This window comes from Lissotriton vulgaris, chromosome 4_1 (genome assembly GCF_964263255.1).
Source record: "Lissotriton vulgaris chromosome 4_1, aLisVul1.2, whole genome shotgun sequence".
NCBI classification, from domain to species: domain Eukaryota; kingdom Metazoa; phylum Chordata; class Amphibia; order Caudata; family Salamandridae; genus Lissotriton; species Lissotriton vulgaris.
The window spans coordinates 462895563-462912395 of NC_141691.1; positions in this window are offsets into that span (position 1 = coordinate 462895563).

Genomic DNA, 16833 nt, shown 5'->3' on the forward strand with positions numbered 1-16833 from the left:
AAATCATAATGGGAGCGCCATAGATGCTATTTGAGAATGTTGTGATGTGAGAGCCTTTTATAGGGGGCTTATAGTTGAGTTACAAAATCGACCGGGGTACAAAGGTACCTGATAAAGCCGCTTGCAATCAATATTATTTTGCTCCAAATCAATGTTGTACATCAAGGCAATACTTATGCAATATCTTGAGACCAAGCAGGGTATCTTATGTAAAATAAAAATTTTCTTGCAGTATGCGGAGCTACAAAGTACAGAGGCTTCTACTATTAGTAGTTCAGACCTTAGATATAGAGAATTCAAAACAATGTTCATAAAAGTGTTACACTTGGTGATAAGAGTGTGACGCCTTGCTGTCAATTAAACAACATCAGTAATACCCAGATTAGTGATTGACCGGTGTTTACATCAAATTAATCAATTCATAAGGTAGCTATCACTGGTGTTGAATAAAGAGTAGTATCACAGTTAGGGCAGTGTCATGTGCATGCATAAGTGCCACTTTCACAATAGAATCTATAGGTACAAAGCATAGACAGTACATCCAGTGTAGGTGCATATACTGACTTCTGACTTGAGAATACATATACTAGGATTATGACGGCATCTGCCTCTGAATAATGTGGCCTGGAAAACCATTATGTAGTGTTGGTAGTCCTTGGTCTAGTTAGTTGATGAGTTTACAAAAGACCCACCATTCTTCGGCAGAATTTAGACCTTGGTCAATGGAGTTGGTTCTCTCTATGCAGCGACATTCTATTTGCTGTAGAATGTGTGCGAGAGGTCACCACCTCTTTCAGGGATGATGGCTATGTCAAAAATATACCATCGTATTTCACCAGCAGTGTGATTTTTTTCCGAAAAATTAGAGACTAAGGGAGCGTTAGTCACAAATCTCCATATGCAGCGCTTAGATTAGATTAGATTAGATTAAAAGATGGGTAGAGCGCATGGCTGCCTTGTCAAAGAGGCGTCCCAGTGCTGAGACAAGACTGGGAAGAGAGCAAGTGAGGAGTTAGAGCTGTGAGAAAAGCCAGGTCTTCACCAGCCGTCTGAAGGCCTGGTGGTAAGGGTTGCTGCGGATGTGCAGAGGAAGATAATTCCATAGGGCGGGGGCTAGTCGCTTGACGGAGCGACCGCCAGATCTGGTCCTTCAAATGCAAGGAATTTGTGTAAGGAGCAAATTAGCCGAGTATAGTGCTCGTGGTGGGGATTAGAGGGCGCACATGTTGCCAAGGATGTCTGGGCCGATCCCTGTCATGATCTTGAGCAAGATACATAGCACCTTGAAAGAAACACAGTGTTCGAGGGGCAGCCAATGCAGGTGGAGGAGGAGATTGGAAGCATGACTGTACTTGGGGAGGGCGAAGATGGCATGTGCTGCAGTGTTCTGGACCCCCTACAACCTGTTCAACACAGACTTATTAGCGCCCAAGAGATGTACATTGCAGTAGTTCAATCGGGCCAGTATAGAGGCTTGAATGATCAGCTGACGCGTTTGGACGTCAAATAGACCAAAAATTGGTTCAAGGCCGCATAATAGCCCAAAACATTTCCCAGCCACTGATTTGGCATGAGTCTCACTGACGTTATCCTTCTTTTTGTAGATGTCCCTCCACCCTTAGGTCCTGAAGAGACCCTACAATACACACAGGGTCGAAACATCATCGTCAAAGAACTAAAGTAAACCATTTAAACCGAGAGTATCATTGTATATAGTCTCATGATATTGTCTGTACAGTCTTTAATGGCTGATTTTACAATATTTTGGAAACTGAACACCTCTGTCACTAATAATTCACCAATGTTTTAGGTTCCAGTTTTTAACGGGGACACTCCGCACAACTGTTCATATTTCTTCTGTATATATTGTTTAAAAAATATATAAAACACAAAGTATGATAAACAGTGAAAAAGTGTACTTTGTCCTTTCACCCTGTAACATCACTCTAACCCTTTCCATTGCGATTGTGAAATTAATTTCCAGTATTCCACAAGAACCACTGTTTCTGATAATAATTTAACTACCCTGGTTCCTTGTGAAGAGGGTGCCCTTGTTTTTGTCATTTAAAATACAATGAACCTTGCCTCATGGGCTATGAATCCTTCATAGGGATAACTCATTAATATTACCAATAAGGTTTAAACCTGTCAAAGGGGGTTATTTTGACAGTCAACTTGTTGTTTAAAAACTGCTATAGTCAGACTGCCATGGTACGCATGATGGCATGAAAGTACTGTCACTGCCACTGTAGTAGATGGCACAATAGATGTTCAGTCAGTTGGTGGTCTTTAAAGTAGAGGCCTTGGTACAGCTTGTACCATATACAAGGAACTTTTAGGTAAGTTAAATATACTAATTACAGTTATGTCCATTCAACCGTTATAAAATTGGGAGCACAGGCTTTTTTATACTGGTTAACAGTTTTAAAATGCAAATAGTCATACAGCCACCAAAAACAGATAAGTTCAAAATCTAGGGTTACTTCACACAATAGATAGTCACTTCCTACACTTAAAAATTAAATCATGATCACTGAAGAAAATAGCTGCTCAAGTCTCCTAAAGCCACATCTTATGCCAATACTTTGCAGTTTTGTTTAGGACTGCAGGGTACAGGGAGTGGTGGAAGTCAGAAACAAGGCTTTTGAAGTGAGGTCATCATGCTCCTCTGTGGTTTAGGACATAATAAGATTTTGAAAGGGGTTCTCCCATGCGCTTATGGGCAGTTCTATTGAAGATTCCAAAATTCCTACATACTAATTCACTGCATGTTGAAAAACCTGAGGAGAGGTGAAAATCCAACCTTACTTAGTGCACACCCACCTCTTTAAGCTCCATATTTTACGGCAAAAAAACTTTTGCTTCTCATGGCTAATGGCTCCCTTTGGCTATGAGAAACAAGGTTCTCCACAAAAAGCCTGCTGCACTTGCTCTACCAGTTATGGTCTCAAAATCCAAAACATCATGATGTCTCAGAACATGACAAAATAGGGAAGGTAGTGAAATGAGCCAACACACCCATGATAATCTTGGTTCTTGATTTCTTCTTTTACTTGCCAAGGTCAGTCACCAGAATAAATCATCAGGAAGTCATCTGCACTGTGTTGTTAACAGCTGTCTAATAACAATGGAGGATGCAAATCCGTTTGTGCATAACTATCCTGGTCTGATAAATCCAGGTTTCAGAGACATAATCCTAAAACAAAATGCAGAGGATATCTGTAATCTAAAAGTGCTCAATTAGAAACCACAATTGGAACTCAATAATGTGTGGTTAGTGCCATTGGTAATTAAAAAAGAACTGTAAAGGTCAAGTATTTTGCTTAATTAGACTGCCGTTGTGCCACAGGACAATAACAGTAGGCAAAGGAACGTTGTCCACATTCTGTACCCACTTTCTACATGTATCAACATGCAGAGGGTCAGGATTGCCACAGATTCTGTAAGCAATTCATCCTTGACATCCTGTATTGAAAATTAACACTCCATTTTGAGATGGATAAAGCACAATATAGGGGTCGAGTGAATTAATGTGTGGTTTTGTTTTTAAGCTTTGGGTTACGTGGAATGATATGCTCTTATTTAGGCCTGGGCGGTAAATTCTGTTCCGCTCGTGGAATCTGGATAATTTCGCATTCCGCAGAGAAGGCAAAATTACCCAAAATTCTGTGTTCCGCGTCTCCGCGAAATGTTTTGCTTGTTCGTGTTCGCGAGATATTTCCCCCCGAGCACGCAAACAGCGATTGCGAACAGTAAAAAAGCATCGCCAACAAATAATTCTGCGTGTTCGCGAAGTTTCTGTGAAATTTTTTGCTTGTTCGTGTTCTCAAATGCTTGTTTGCGATATATTCCCCCCCGAGCATGCAAACAGCGATTGCGAACAGTAAAAAAGCATCGCAAACAAGCAATTCCGTGTGTTCGGGGAGGTTCTGCGTGTTCTCAGAGATTTAATACCATTTTGCGGAGATTTGCGTAGCGCAATTACGCAAATTCCGCCCACCCCTACCTATTTGATATTGGTTGTATCATCTCAGGAAGAAACCACATTTATCAATAGTGTGAGCTTTAAAATATTTTTTAAAAACTGGTACAAACTATATGGCTATAATCAATTGTAATTTAACACCATGTGCAAATGTCCGCAAATAGTTATGCCAACGTAAAAAAAAAGTAAACATAAGTGCATGTTAATAACAGAAGCATTACATGATCCCACTAGTTTGGTGGAAACTCCGAACTCTTTCTTCCTGGCAGCGTGCCATCTGCCACTTTCATAGATTGTTAGCTGCCTGATGTGAACCTTGATGACTTCCGTGCATCAGTTGGTGAGTAGATGCTTTGAATGCAGAACTAAATGTTGAGGGCACATCATGCATATGTCACCCCTTCCCAGAGGCGTAGATACCATTGGTGGAGCAGGTACAGTGATTCTGGGGTACAAGGTCAAAATCTAGGGTTACTTTACACAATAGATGGTCACTTCCCACACTTAATAATTAAATCATGATCACTGAAGAAAATAGCTGCTCAAGTCTCCTAAAGCCACCTCTTATGCCAGTACTCTGGAACTTCTTTTAGGACTGCAGACTACATGGAGTGGTCTTTTTCTACTGTACCCCTCGCTGCCCCCGTGTCCCGGCCCGGTTTTCCCTTCTGTTCCCCTCGCTGCCCCCGTGCCTCTCTACCCATTCTGCCGTCTGTTCTTAGCTGCCCCTGTATTTCTGTATTCTGTATTTTGTCTCTGTGCCACTCATCTTTCCGGAATTTCTGTGCCCTTTTTTTAATTCTGGGCCACTCGTTTTTCCCTAATTTTTGTGCCTCTTTTGCCTTCTGTTCTACTTGTTGTTGTGCCCCTCTGCCCTCTGTTCCAGTCATTTTTTTGTGCCTTTCTGCCCTCTGTGTCACTCGTTTTTCCCTCATTTGTTTGCCCTTTTGCCTTCTGCCTTCTGTTCTAGTCGTTTTTTGTGCCCTTCTGCCCTCTGTTCTACTCATTTTTTTGTGCCCTTCTTTTCTCTCTGCCACTCGTTTTCCCTTGTTTTTGTTCCCTTTTGCCTTCGAGTCCACTCCTTTCTTGTGCCTTCTGTTCCATTCGTTTTTTGTGCCCTTCTGCCCTCTGTGCCACTTGTTTTTCCCTCGTTTTTGTGCCCCTTTTTCCTTTTGTTACCTTTGTTGTCCCTCACCGCCCTCACTGCTGCGTCCCCTGTGGCCCAGCCCCTCTGACTGCCCACTGCCCATTTGCTGCCCCGACTCCCAGCTGCTCCTCCCTCCCACCTCCCCATATATGCAGGTCGGTGCACGGCCGCTATGCGGCCGCACGCAGTGAAAATGCTGTGGCGCACCGATGGCGAGCCTAAGGCAAGCTCATCTGTACCCGTCCGTGCCTGAACCGCACCCAGCACTAGAATCCCTGGCCTCCGCACCCGCCACGAGGATCGCCTCCATTACGACGCCAGCACTCTGCATGCTCTCAACTCCGGATGGAGCCACATCTGCTTCAAGGCTGCCCTGAAACGCACACATGGTCCCTTCACCTGCCGGAACTGCAGCTACATCAGCCTCAGAGCCAACAAACCACCCACCAAGAAAGACCCCAACCACCTCGATGCATACTACTGAATACCTACTCCGAACGCAAGCATGCCATCAAGCTCTGGGACCTGCTTGACACAACATCCCCGGACGTCCCCTTCCTGACAGAGACATGGTTTAACGACTCCACTGCACCCAACATCGCCATAGCCATCCCAAACGGGTGCAAGATCACCCACAGAGACCGCACTTACGGAGTTGGAGGAGGAATCACGATTGTCCACAAGAACAGCACCAGGGTCTTTACTAGCACTGACAACGCGCTCAGCACCGCTGAACACAAGCATTTCCAGTTCCACATAGACCCTAACTCCACCCTCAGAGGGACCCTCGTCTACCGAAGCCCGGACCCCGCCCCCAGTTCAGCGACTCCATCGCCGACTTGATCAGCACGCACACCCTGACCTCCACCGACTACATCATCCTCGGAGACCTGAACTTTCACCTTGAGAACAACAATGACAGCAACTTGACAACCCTGATTGATAGCCTTGCCAAACTCGGACTGAGGCAACTCGTAACAACAGGGTATTATGTTGTCATTCATGGAGTTAAGGGATAAATATGCAATAGTGCAGAACGATTTTTTTTAAATATTTGAAATTAAGGGATTTTTTTTCCAAACACCCTGAAATAACTCCCATAGCCGTTAATTGACTTTATGTCCAAACAAGCTAGGATTGGGATGCTATATAACATCTTGCTTGCAACACAACGTGATGATATTGCAGCACGCGATGCGAAATGGAGTACCAGGTTCAACAGTGCCGGTTCGTTTGTTCAAGAATCCATTGGCTTGGCTTCCACAGTCATTTTGACTGCCAATTTACGATATCCATCACTATAAAACTTTATTTAATTTGTGTTATACACCTGCCCATATGATGAAGTGGGGAAATGCCCAGGCAGGGAATTGTTTTAGGTGTCATATACTGCAGGCCAAAATAGTGCATATATTCTATGACTGCAATATGTTAGCACCTTTTTTTCACCAATTGAACAGTTTTCGTTCGCATCTCACTAATGTAAATATTAGGGTATCTAAAGAGATGTTGATGCTTAGGCTTTGTAGAAATGTTGATTCATGTCAATTGTACTACCCATACAGATTTTTTTTTTCATGGCTATGGAAGTAGCTCGTTTATGTATCGCTTCAATGTGGGTAAAATCGGAGGCACCTTCTTATGAAATGTGGGGAGCGAAGTTTTATAATGCTTTCTATACAGAATTTAATCTCTATCGTCTTATGACATTGAAGAAAAAACAACAAGGGATTTAGATTTGGAAGCCTATGATACAGCATATGGATGATCAATAATTACATCTTGCGTTTCTTTGTTTAGCCTATTCATTTTTTAGTATTGTCTTCTTCTTGCTTTGTTTTCCTACAACATGATGAATATGTTGTTATTTATGCAAGATGTGTTAAAAATGCTATGAACTGAATATTAAACACTTAAAAAAAATAGAACAACAACGACAACAACTCCACAACCCTGATCGATAACCTCGCCAACCTCGGACTGAAGCAACTCGTCACAACGCCCACCCACTCCGCCGGCCACTCGCTGGACCCCGTCTTCTCCTCAAGCCTGCACTTCTCCGTCAGCCACACCACTGAACTCCTCTGGAATGACAACCACTGCATCCACTTAACCTTCCAGAAACCCACCCCACACCACTGCAATCAACAGATCCCCCGCCGCTGCTGGAGCAAAATCACCGAAGACCAATTACAAGCAAACCTCACTCTCAGCCCACCCACTGAACCCTCCAACACCAACAACGCTGCCCACAGCCTCAAATGCTGGATCAAGGACTGCGCCAACACCCTTGCCCCGCTGAAGAAACCCCCCACAGAGATGCCAACAAGAGGGCCAGCTGGTTCACCCCAGAACTCCTAGCCTCAAAGCAAGCCTGCCGGAAAGTAGAGAAGAAATGGCGCAGTGAAAAAACTCTGGACAGCCACGCAGCACAAAAGGACACCATCCACAACCACCACCACCTTATCAGTGTGACCTAGAGGACCTCCTTAAAAGACCGCCACGAGAACAACGCACACAATAGCAAGGAGCTCTTCAACATCGTGAAGGAACTCTCCAACACCAATGACATCCCGCCGTAGCAAGCCCTGTGCGACCCGCCGCCACCTTCTTCCACCGCAAGATAGCAGACATCCGCGACAGCTTCAACACCCAGACAGCCCCGACAGACAGCAACACAACAGAACCTCCGCACACCATCGACCACGACCCTCTGCTAGCCTGGGCCAGCGTGCGAATTTATGACACCATCAAGACCATGCTCACAATCCACTCTGGCTCTCCGTCAGACACATTCCCGCACCACGTCTTCAACAGAGCAAGCAGCTCCATCGCAAACCACCTGTGCAACATCATCAATCTCTCCCTCAAGATCACAACCTTCCCAGAGATCTGTAAATACGCAGAGATCAACGCTCTACTCAAAAAAAGTTAAGGCAGGCCCAAGAGACCTCAAGAACTTCCAGACCATCCCTCTGCCCCTTTCCCGGCCAAGGTCGTCAAGAAAACCGTCAACAGACAGCTAACCCGATACCTCGAAGAAAACAGAATCCTGGACCCTTCCCAGTCAGGGTTCCGCAGCAACTGCAGCACTGAGACTGCCCTCATTGCTGCCACCAACGACATCAGACAGCAGCACTCATCCTCCTAGACCTCTCTGCCGCCTTCGACACCGTCTGCCAACGCACACTACGCGCACACCTCCACACCGCAGGGATCCGAGACAAGGCTTGTGATTGGACCACCTCCTTCCTCTCTGGAAGAACCCAGAGGGTCCACCTACCCCATTCCGTTCCAAAGTCTCAGAGATCATCTGTGGCAAACCCCAGGGATCCTCCCTCAGCCCGACGCTGTTCAACATTTACATGGCCCCACTCGCACACGTAGCCTGACAGCACGACCTCAACATAACCTCCTACGCCGACGACACTCAGCTGATCCTCTCCCTCACCAAGGACCCCATCACCACCAAAGCCAACCTCTATGAAGGAATGAAGGCCGTCGCTGACTGGATGAAGACCAGCCATCTGAAGCTGAACTCAGACAAGACGGAGGTCCTCATCCTCGGCTCCAACTCTTCAGCCTAGGACGAATCCTGGTGGCAGATGGCACTGGGGACAGCCCCAACACCCATCGACCACGCACGCAACCTGGGAAACATCCTTGACTCGACGCTCTCAATGGCCAAGCAAGTCAACGCCGTCTCCTCCTCCTGCTTCAGCACTCACCGCATACTCTTCAAGATCTACAGATGGATCCCGACAAATACAAGAAAGACAGTCACCCAGGCCCTCGTCAGCAGCAGACTTGACTACGGAAAGACCCTCTACGCGGGAGCCCCGACCAAACTCATCAAATGACTACAACTCATCCAAAAAGCCTCGGCGCGACTGATCCTTGACATACAGCGTCTCGGCAACATCACCCACAACCTGAGAAACCTGCACCGTCTCCCCGTCAACAAGAGGATATCCTTCAAGCTCCTCACCCATGCACACAAGGCACTCCACAAAACCGGCCCATCCTACCTCAACAGACGGCTCTTCTTCTACATACCCAACCAACAGCTACGCTCTGCCGACCTCTCACTCGCCAACATCACGCGCATCCGAAGAACAACCATCGGTGGGAGATCCTTCTCCCACCTCGCCGCCGAGATATGGAACACCCTCCACTGAGCCTATGACAGACCCAAGACCTGCTGACCTTCAGGAGGATAATCAACACCTGGCTGTTCGATCAGTATCGCCCGCCCCCAGCACGTCGAGAACCTCACGGGTATGTAGTGCGCTTTACAAATGATTGATTGATTGATTGATTGATTGATTGAGCACGATGAAAATAGCAAGACAATACATTGTCTTGTACTCTAGCTCATGAAACGGGTAAAAAGATTTCCCTGATGGAAGCTCTGCAATAACACTGAAAATGTCATATCTAAACATCTCTCTCAAAGGACACCTACACAATTGCAAATCCACCACACATTAACCTATGACACCATGTCATTTCCAGTGAGGTCACTCCCTGTGATGTCACATGCAATGTCACGTGTCGCAACTTCATGCGGTGTGATGGTACGAGTCATGATTTCACTTGCATACTGCCTAACCTGCTTATTCCCCCACTTCAGTTTTTTAGGACTTGTGCCCTGTCTGACACCTTTGTGAAGTTGAACCTAGTCTTCATCACAGAAAGGGCTAAGAAACATTTTAGACTGGACAGAGAATTCAGTGAAACACTCGATCCAGCACAAAAGCACTACCCCTAAGTTTGAGCACAGTAAAGCCTAAAACATGTATTGAAACCCATCTTCAATACTGCAACATTTGTACGTGCAGGTGATGATCCCTTTTCCCCAGATTTCACGAGGCCTTCATTGATGATCTTATCAACTATGAGAGCAAACAACAAATGCTACACAATTATAACATCTATCTAGGGGATTTTAATTGCAACTGGATAACTTAACTGAAAGCGCATAACTCATCAAACTTAGAAAGCCAACAAAAATTACATTAACCCCTTCACAGCGGGGGTAATTCCCCCGGTGAGCTGGGGGGCACACACAGCGCCCCAGTGCTGATGATCAGTCAGGTGCTTGTGTGCTGATGACGAGCTGAGCTGGTCACGGCCACACCCGTTCCTTTAGAACGCTCGCACAGCAGGGGAATTATCCTCACATGTGAGCGCTCTAATGCCATGACGAGCTCAGCTCGCCATCAGCATACGACCACCGTAGCTGATGACGAGCTGAGCTTGTCATCAGCATGGGAGGGGATAAATCCCCATGCCCCCCACACATATAAAAGGCACTTTCATGAAAAAAGATAGATTGATTATTGTATCCACCAATTCAAAGTACAATCGAAGATTGCAATGGGATTAACTAAACTGCAAACTGTACTTGAAACTAATCTTACAATTAGCTTTAATTCAGATTGTGTGCCACATTACGAAATTGCTCATTTCGAACAGTGATAAAAAGACAAACTAAGTGGCATATGTACAAGGAAGTGGTGTAGTGCGGCATTAGCCGTCATGGTTTAACACCTCACTCCGCCACCTCAGAAACTCAAGGCTACACCATATTTACAAGGATATGGTGCAGCCTTTCATTTCCCCCTGAGCTGGCGCTACACTAAACAGTGTAGCTCAAATGCAGGCACTCTTGCACCATAGTTAAAGGGTGTCTGCGTGGAGGGGAAAGATTGTTTATGTACAGGAAGGTCCCACGTCCTGCACATAAACAATCTTTAAATGTAATGTTGTCACTTCTATATGTTATATTCTATATGCTCCTTAATTCAGCACCATGGAAGTGACAAAATTGCATTTTGTTTTAAGATTGTTTATGTGCAGGAAGGAGAACCTTCCTGTACATGAACAATCCAAGGCATTTTAGCTTTTTCCATGTGTGCTGCACAAGGCAGCACACATGGAAAAAGCAAAAACGAGGAGAAATAAAGCATTTCTACTCGTTTTACCAAGAGAAGACTAGGAGACATATGTACAAGCCCCTATCGCCACCCCAACGTCATTTTTACCAATGTTGTGGTGGTGATAGGGGTTGCACCTTATTCACCAGGCAGCATTAAGTCATTTAATGTGGCTTAAAGCTGCCCTGTAAATAAGTCCCCCTTTCACGCTGTGGTTAGCGTGAAAGGGTGGGCAGTAGATGTTGCGATGGGCGTTCCACTGCAAAACCCATTGATTTTGACGCTTCCCCCTATGTACAAGGGAGGCGTACACAGGAGGCAGTGACAAAATTAAGACCAGGCTAAACCTGGTCTTAGATTGGCGAAACTAGGAGAAGTGCATTATTTCTCCTTGTTTTTGTATTTTCCATGTAAAAGCAAAATGCCATGGATTGTTTATGTACTTGAAGTTGCCCCTTCCTGTACATAAACAATCCTTAAAAAATAATGCAATTTTGTGACTCTCATGTGTGCTGCACGAAGCAGCAGACATGACAGTGACAGAATTGCATATTAGGATTGTTTATGTGTTGGAAGGGACACCTTCCTCTGCATAAACAATCCTCCCCTGCACGCAGACACCCTTGCTGGTGTAGCTTTGCGTTTCATATGTGGCAGAGAGACGCGTTAAGCCATGACAGCTAACACCTCTCTCCGCCACTTTCTTGTACATATCCCCCCAGGTTTTCCCTGGTCTTAATTTTGGCGCTGCCTCCTATTTATGCTGCCCTTGTATATAGGGAGCAGCATCAAAATCAATGGCTGTTGTGGTGGATCACCCATCGCAACACCCACTGCCCACCCCTTTCATTCTAAGCATAGCGTGAAAGAGGGCCTTATTTACAAGGCAGCGTTAAGCCACGTTACGTGGCTTAACACTGCCTTGTAAATAAGGCGAAGCCCTTATTGCCACCACAACGTCACTGAAAGTTACGTGATGGCAATAGCGGCTTGTACAAATGCCCCTAAATGTTTAACATTTTAGTAAAAATGATTCGATCATATTTTTTTTAAGTCATCCATGCACCACGCGAAAAGCCTAATTTCTGCTTCACGATAGAAAATTTTAGTTTTTTTATTTAAGAAGGTGTACTTTGACAAACACGCTAGGAAAGTTAAAAGAAACATCCGGATAGTTCAGAAATGTTCCTTCCAACTTGAATGCATACTTCAAAATAACAATGTCTTCTGAGACCAGCTTAAAACTAATTAATCAACTTTGCAAAATGCATATGCTTCCTTCAATGTGAGCCCACAATCCATTCTTCCTTGGGGAATAGAGTTCTTGTATTCCCAGCATTTTTCCAGTCTAATTATTGTACCTCTGAATAGAAGATGTGTTACTACACAACTTGATTAATTAGATATGTATTTCTGTATCAGATACAGAATTGTCAAAGGATTTATGACAAGCATATGAAGTCAAGGAAGACTGTTTATGGAAAATGCAATTACTTCACAATTAAAAACACAGCTGACAGCTTTGACATATGATTACAAATTGGATTTAGTATTAGCAAAAATAATTACGGATGAATGAATCAATGTTTCTAAGAACATGTGCCAGAAAAACTGAAAGTTTAGAAGATAAAGATGTGTTTGTATTGTTTATGCTTCATCCGTCTGAAACTTTATGTTTTGAAAGTTCCTATGATATTTATTAAGCTTCCAACTAAGTATAGATTCATTTTTACGTTGTACTGAAACTTGAGACAACATTCTACTACTAAGAAATGCACACATATTTGGAATTGTGTACAAGACATCTGAGGTTTGAATGTCTAGCATCAGTGGAGGAGCTGGAGGGGTGCATAGAATTTGCATACAATGAAATCAAACGTTTACAGTAATTCAATGTATGTTTGGTAAAGATGATTCTGACAGTAGTAACAACGTCCGTTTTGAAGTTACCGAAGATGAAGCTATTACCCAGGAAGATGTATTGCAATAGAAATTCTAACATATTTACTTATGCAGTATCACCGGGATGAGCTGTCACTCAGCAAATATCAAGCTGCAGTTGGTCGACTACTCGTGCGAGTTGAAAGGTGGCTGCGGTCCGGTACTCCTGCGAGTAGAGAGGTGGCTGTGGCAAGTACTCCTGCAATTGAAGAGGTGGCTGTGGCAAGTACTCCTGCGACTGGAGTGGTAGCTGTGATATAGTACTCCTGTGAGTGGAGCGTGGCTGTGGTCAAGTACTCCTGCAAAAAGAGAGGTGGCTGTGGTCTAGTACTCCTGCGAGTGGAGTGGTAGCTGTGGTCCTGAACTCCTGCAAGGCGAGAGGTGGCGGGGGCCAGTACTCCTGTGAGTGGAGAGGTGGCTGTGGTCCAGTACTCCTGCGAGTAGAGAGGTGGCAGTGGTCCAGTACTCCTGGAAGTAGAGAAGTGGATGTGGTCCAGTACTCCTGCACGTGCAGAGGTGGCTGTGGTCCAGTACTCCTGCGAGTAGAGAGGTGGCAGTGGTCCAGTACTCCTGGAAGTAGAGAAGTGGATGTGGTCCAGTACTCCTGCACGTGCAGAGGTGGCTGTGGTCCAGTACTCCTGCAAGTGGAGAGGTGGATGTGGTCCAGTACTCCTGCGTGTAGAGAGGTGGCTGTGGTCTAGTACTCCTGCAAGTGGAGAGTTGGCTGTGGTCCAGTACTCCTGCAAGTGAAGAGGAGGCTGTGTGCCAGTACTCCTGCAAGTGGAGAGGTGGCTGTGGTCCAGTACTCCTGCAATTGAAGAGGAGGCTGTGGTCAAGTACTCCTAGGAGTGGAGAGGTGGCTGTGGTCCAGTACTCCTGCGAGTGGAGAGGTGGCTGGGGTCTAGTACTCCTGCAGGTGAAGAGGTGGCTGTGGGCCAGTACTCCTGAAAGTGGAGTGGTGGCTGTGGTCCAGTAGTCCTCAAAGTGGAGAAGTGGCAGTGGTCTACTACTCAGTGGCGTAACAAAAAATGAGGGGGCCCCTGCAAAGTACATGCAGGAGAACCCTGTGTTCTGGACACAGTCCGAAGCTCTCAGAACAGGGGCCTGACAGGACCTAGGGGCCCCAGTGGCTGTGCCCCTTCCCCTTTCCCGCAGGAGCTGCAGGGGCCTTTGTTACACTGATTTTACTACTCCTGCAAGTGGAGAAATGGCTGTGGTCCACTACACTTGCGAGTAGAAAGGTGGCTGCTGGAGTTTTGGGGTTGGAGCTTCAGCGTCGTTAGTGATAAACATCTGTACACAGTGATGATGATCGTGATTATAGTGGGTATGCCTGAAGCCCTCTTGTGAGTTCCAGGTGTGATGTAATGCAATATTTACCGGGTGTGCCCTAATCTGCTTCTTCATGGTTCCTATACAGTAGGGGACGCTTGTGTGCCAATGGTGATCATGATCAGTTTATTTGTAACTGAACATACAGGTCCTGTTATGAATGGCAGACGTCTAAAGTATTTTAATTATGTGTTACACACACTATGACCAACTTCACTTTGTTTAGCCATTTATGCTTACATGGGTACCACTTAGGGTGGCCAACTGGCATGGGCACAAATTCAGGATGGTGAGTGTAAAAATTCAGGACATGGTTGTCAAAATTCAGGACAAAAATTCAGGACAGGAGGTCAAAATTCAGGACAAAAATTCAGGGCAAAAGGTATGCTTTGCAGACACATCAGTGGATGTCCGGATCAGACTATCCGGAAACTTCATTGGTTGCCTATGGCAGAGCATATTAAGTTTAAAACTTTGTGTCTTTCATTTAAGATACTTAAATGTGCTTCACCCAGCCTGCTTTGTAACATTCGGACTCCCTATGTACCTTATCGTGCGCTGCTCCCTTTTGGGCAGCATTTAGTTACTGTCCCTCACGTAAAGCGCTCTAGAGCTGGGGGTCGCTCTTTCCGCTATTTAGCGGCAAAACTATGGAATTCTCTGTCACTTGAGATCCGAGACATGGATGGCCTGTTGGACTTCAGGAGAGCGATTAAAACTTATCTTTTTCCACCGCAATAGTTCTGTTATCGGCCCGTATTTGAGTCCCCTGTTCCTTTGTTTCCTGGGATTGGTCTGTGTGAGTGAAAGCGCCTGGACGCCCCTTTGCTGGGGCAGCTGAGCGCTTAGCGTGGGCGTAAAATCCGTTTCGGGGGCGAATTTGCGGATTTTTGATGATTTTGCGATCTACGAATCTCACTAATTTTCCCAAAAATCCGCAAATTCGCAAGCTACGAATTATTTTGCTTCGTCGCGCTTGAAAAATACAATATCGCACGTGCGGCGTTGACTCTGAGCCTGCCGAGTTGGTTTTCTCCCGGTTTTGCGTGTGCTGCGCCATTTTTGATCTTGCTGCGTTATCTCGCGAGAGTTTTTCGAACGCAATTACGTCATCGCGGCTTGCCATCTAGCACGACCAGAGTTTGACAATGCAGGTACGTCATACATGCCCGCGACGGCGCGCAGCTGACTTCCAGCGGGAGGTTTGAACAGCTTGAGTTCCCGAAATTGAAAAAAATTGCAATTCTGCACAAGAAATCCACCTTGTGAAAATGATGATTTTGATCAGAATAACTCCTCAGATTGACATGTGACTGCACTTTTTGGTGCAGGAGTCCATTTTTTGGGGTGGGGTGGGAGGAAGGAAGTGCCTCAGAGTCTCCAACTTCCTGTTCCTGTCCAGCAGGCTCCTCCCAGTGCTTTGTCTATGTACTGGCCACTTTTCATTTGATTGTTGAGCTGGAAGGATTACTTTTTCTTGCTGCTGGTGGATATTTGTATTTGAGGACTTTTTGGACTTTGGAGTTTGGATCACTTTTGGACTTGAGATTTTAAAAGTAAGTTGGCGTTGTTTGTTTGGGGCATTGCAGTTGAGGCAACTCCAGTTCTAAAACTTTTTTCACAACTTTAACAAAATATATATTGTGTTGGGTAGCTAGCCACAGTATCCAGTAGGCCCAGGGTTAGTCATGGGTGCATGATACAACTGTTTCTCTGATTTATTTTTTAACTTAATTCTCATTTATGTCATGGAATTTTAGCTCACTGTTATATGTTTTTTTATTTTTTTATTTTAGGGTGCCTGTAAAGCCTCACTAGCCAGTAGGCCCAGGGGTAGTGAGTGGTGCATGGACCAAGTCTTTCTGTGGGCTGTCTTGAATTTAAACATCATTGAGGGCATGGATGGCATGGGATTGTGTTGATTTTCTGTGTTTTTCGATTTTTGGGGGTGTTGTTGGGGACTGGCCATGTGGGTGGGGGCCATTTTGAGTGCTGGTACAGGCAGGGCCTGGCCATGTGCTGGGGGGCAAGGGGCCATTTTGAAGGCAGGCAGTGTTTTCAGGCCTGCACCCATTTTGCCTAGCTTTTATCCATTATGCCAAGGGGTACTGAGTCGTGCATGGGCCTAGTCTTTCTGTGTGGTGTCTTGAATTTAAGCATCATTGAGGGCATGGATGGCATGGGATTGTGGTGATTTTTATGTGTTTTTCGACTTTTTGGGGGTGTTGTTGGGACTGGCCATGTGGGTGGGGGCCATTTTGAGTGCTGGTACAGGCAGGGCCTGGCCATGTTCTGGAGGCAAGGGGTCATTTTGAAGGCAGGCAGTGTTCTCAGGCCTGCACCCATTTTGCCTAGCTTTCATCCATTATTCCCATGGCTACTCAGTGGTGCATGGGCCTTGTCTATCTGTGGGGTGTCTTGAATTTAAGCGTCATTGAGGGCATGGGATTGTGGTGATTTGTATGTGCTTTTCGACTTTTTGGGCTGTT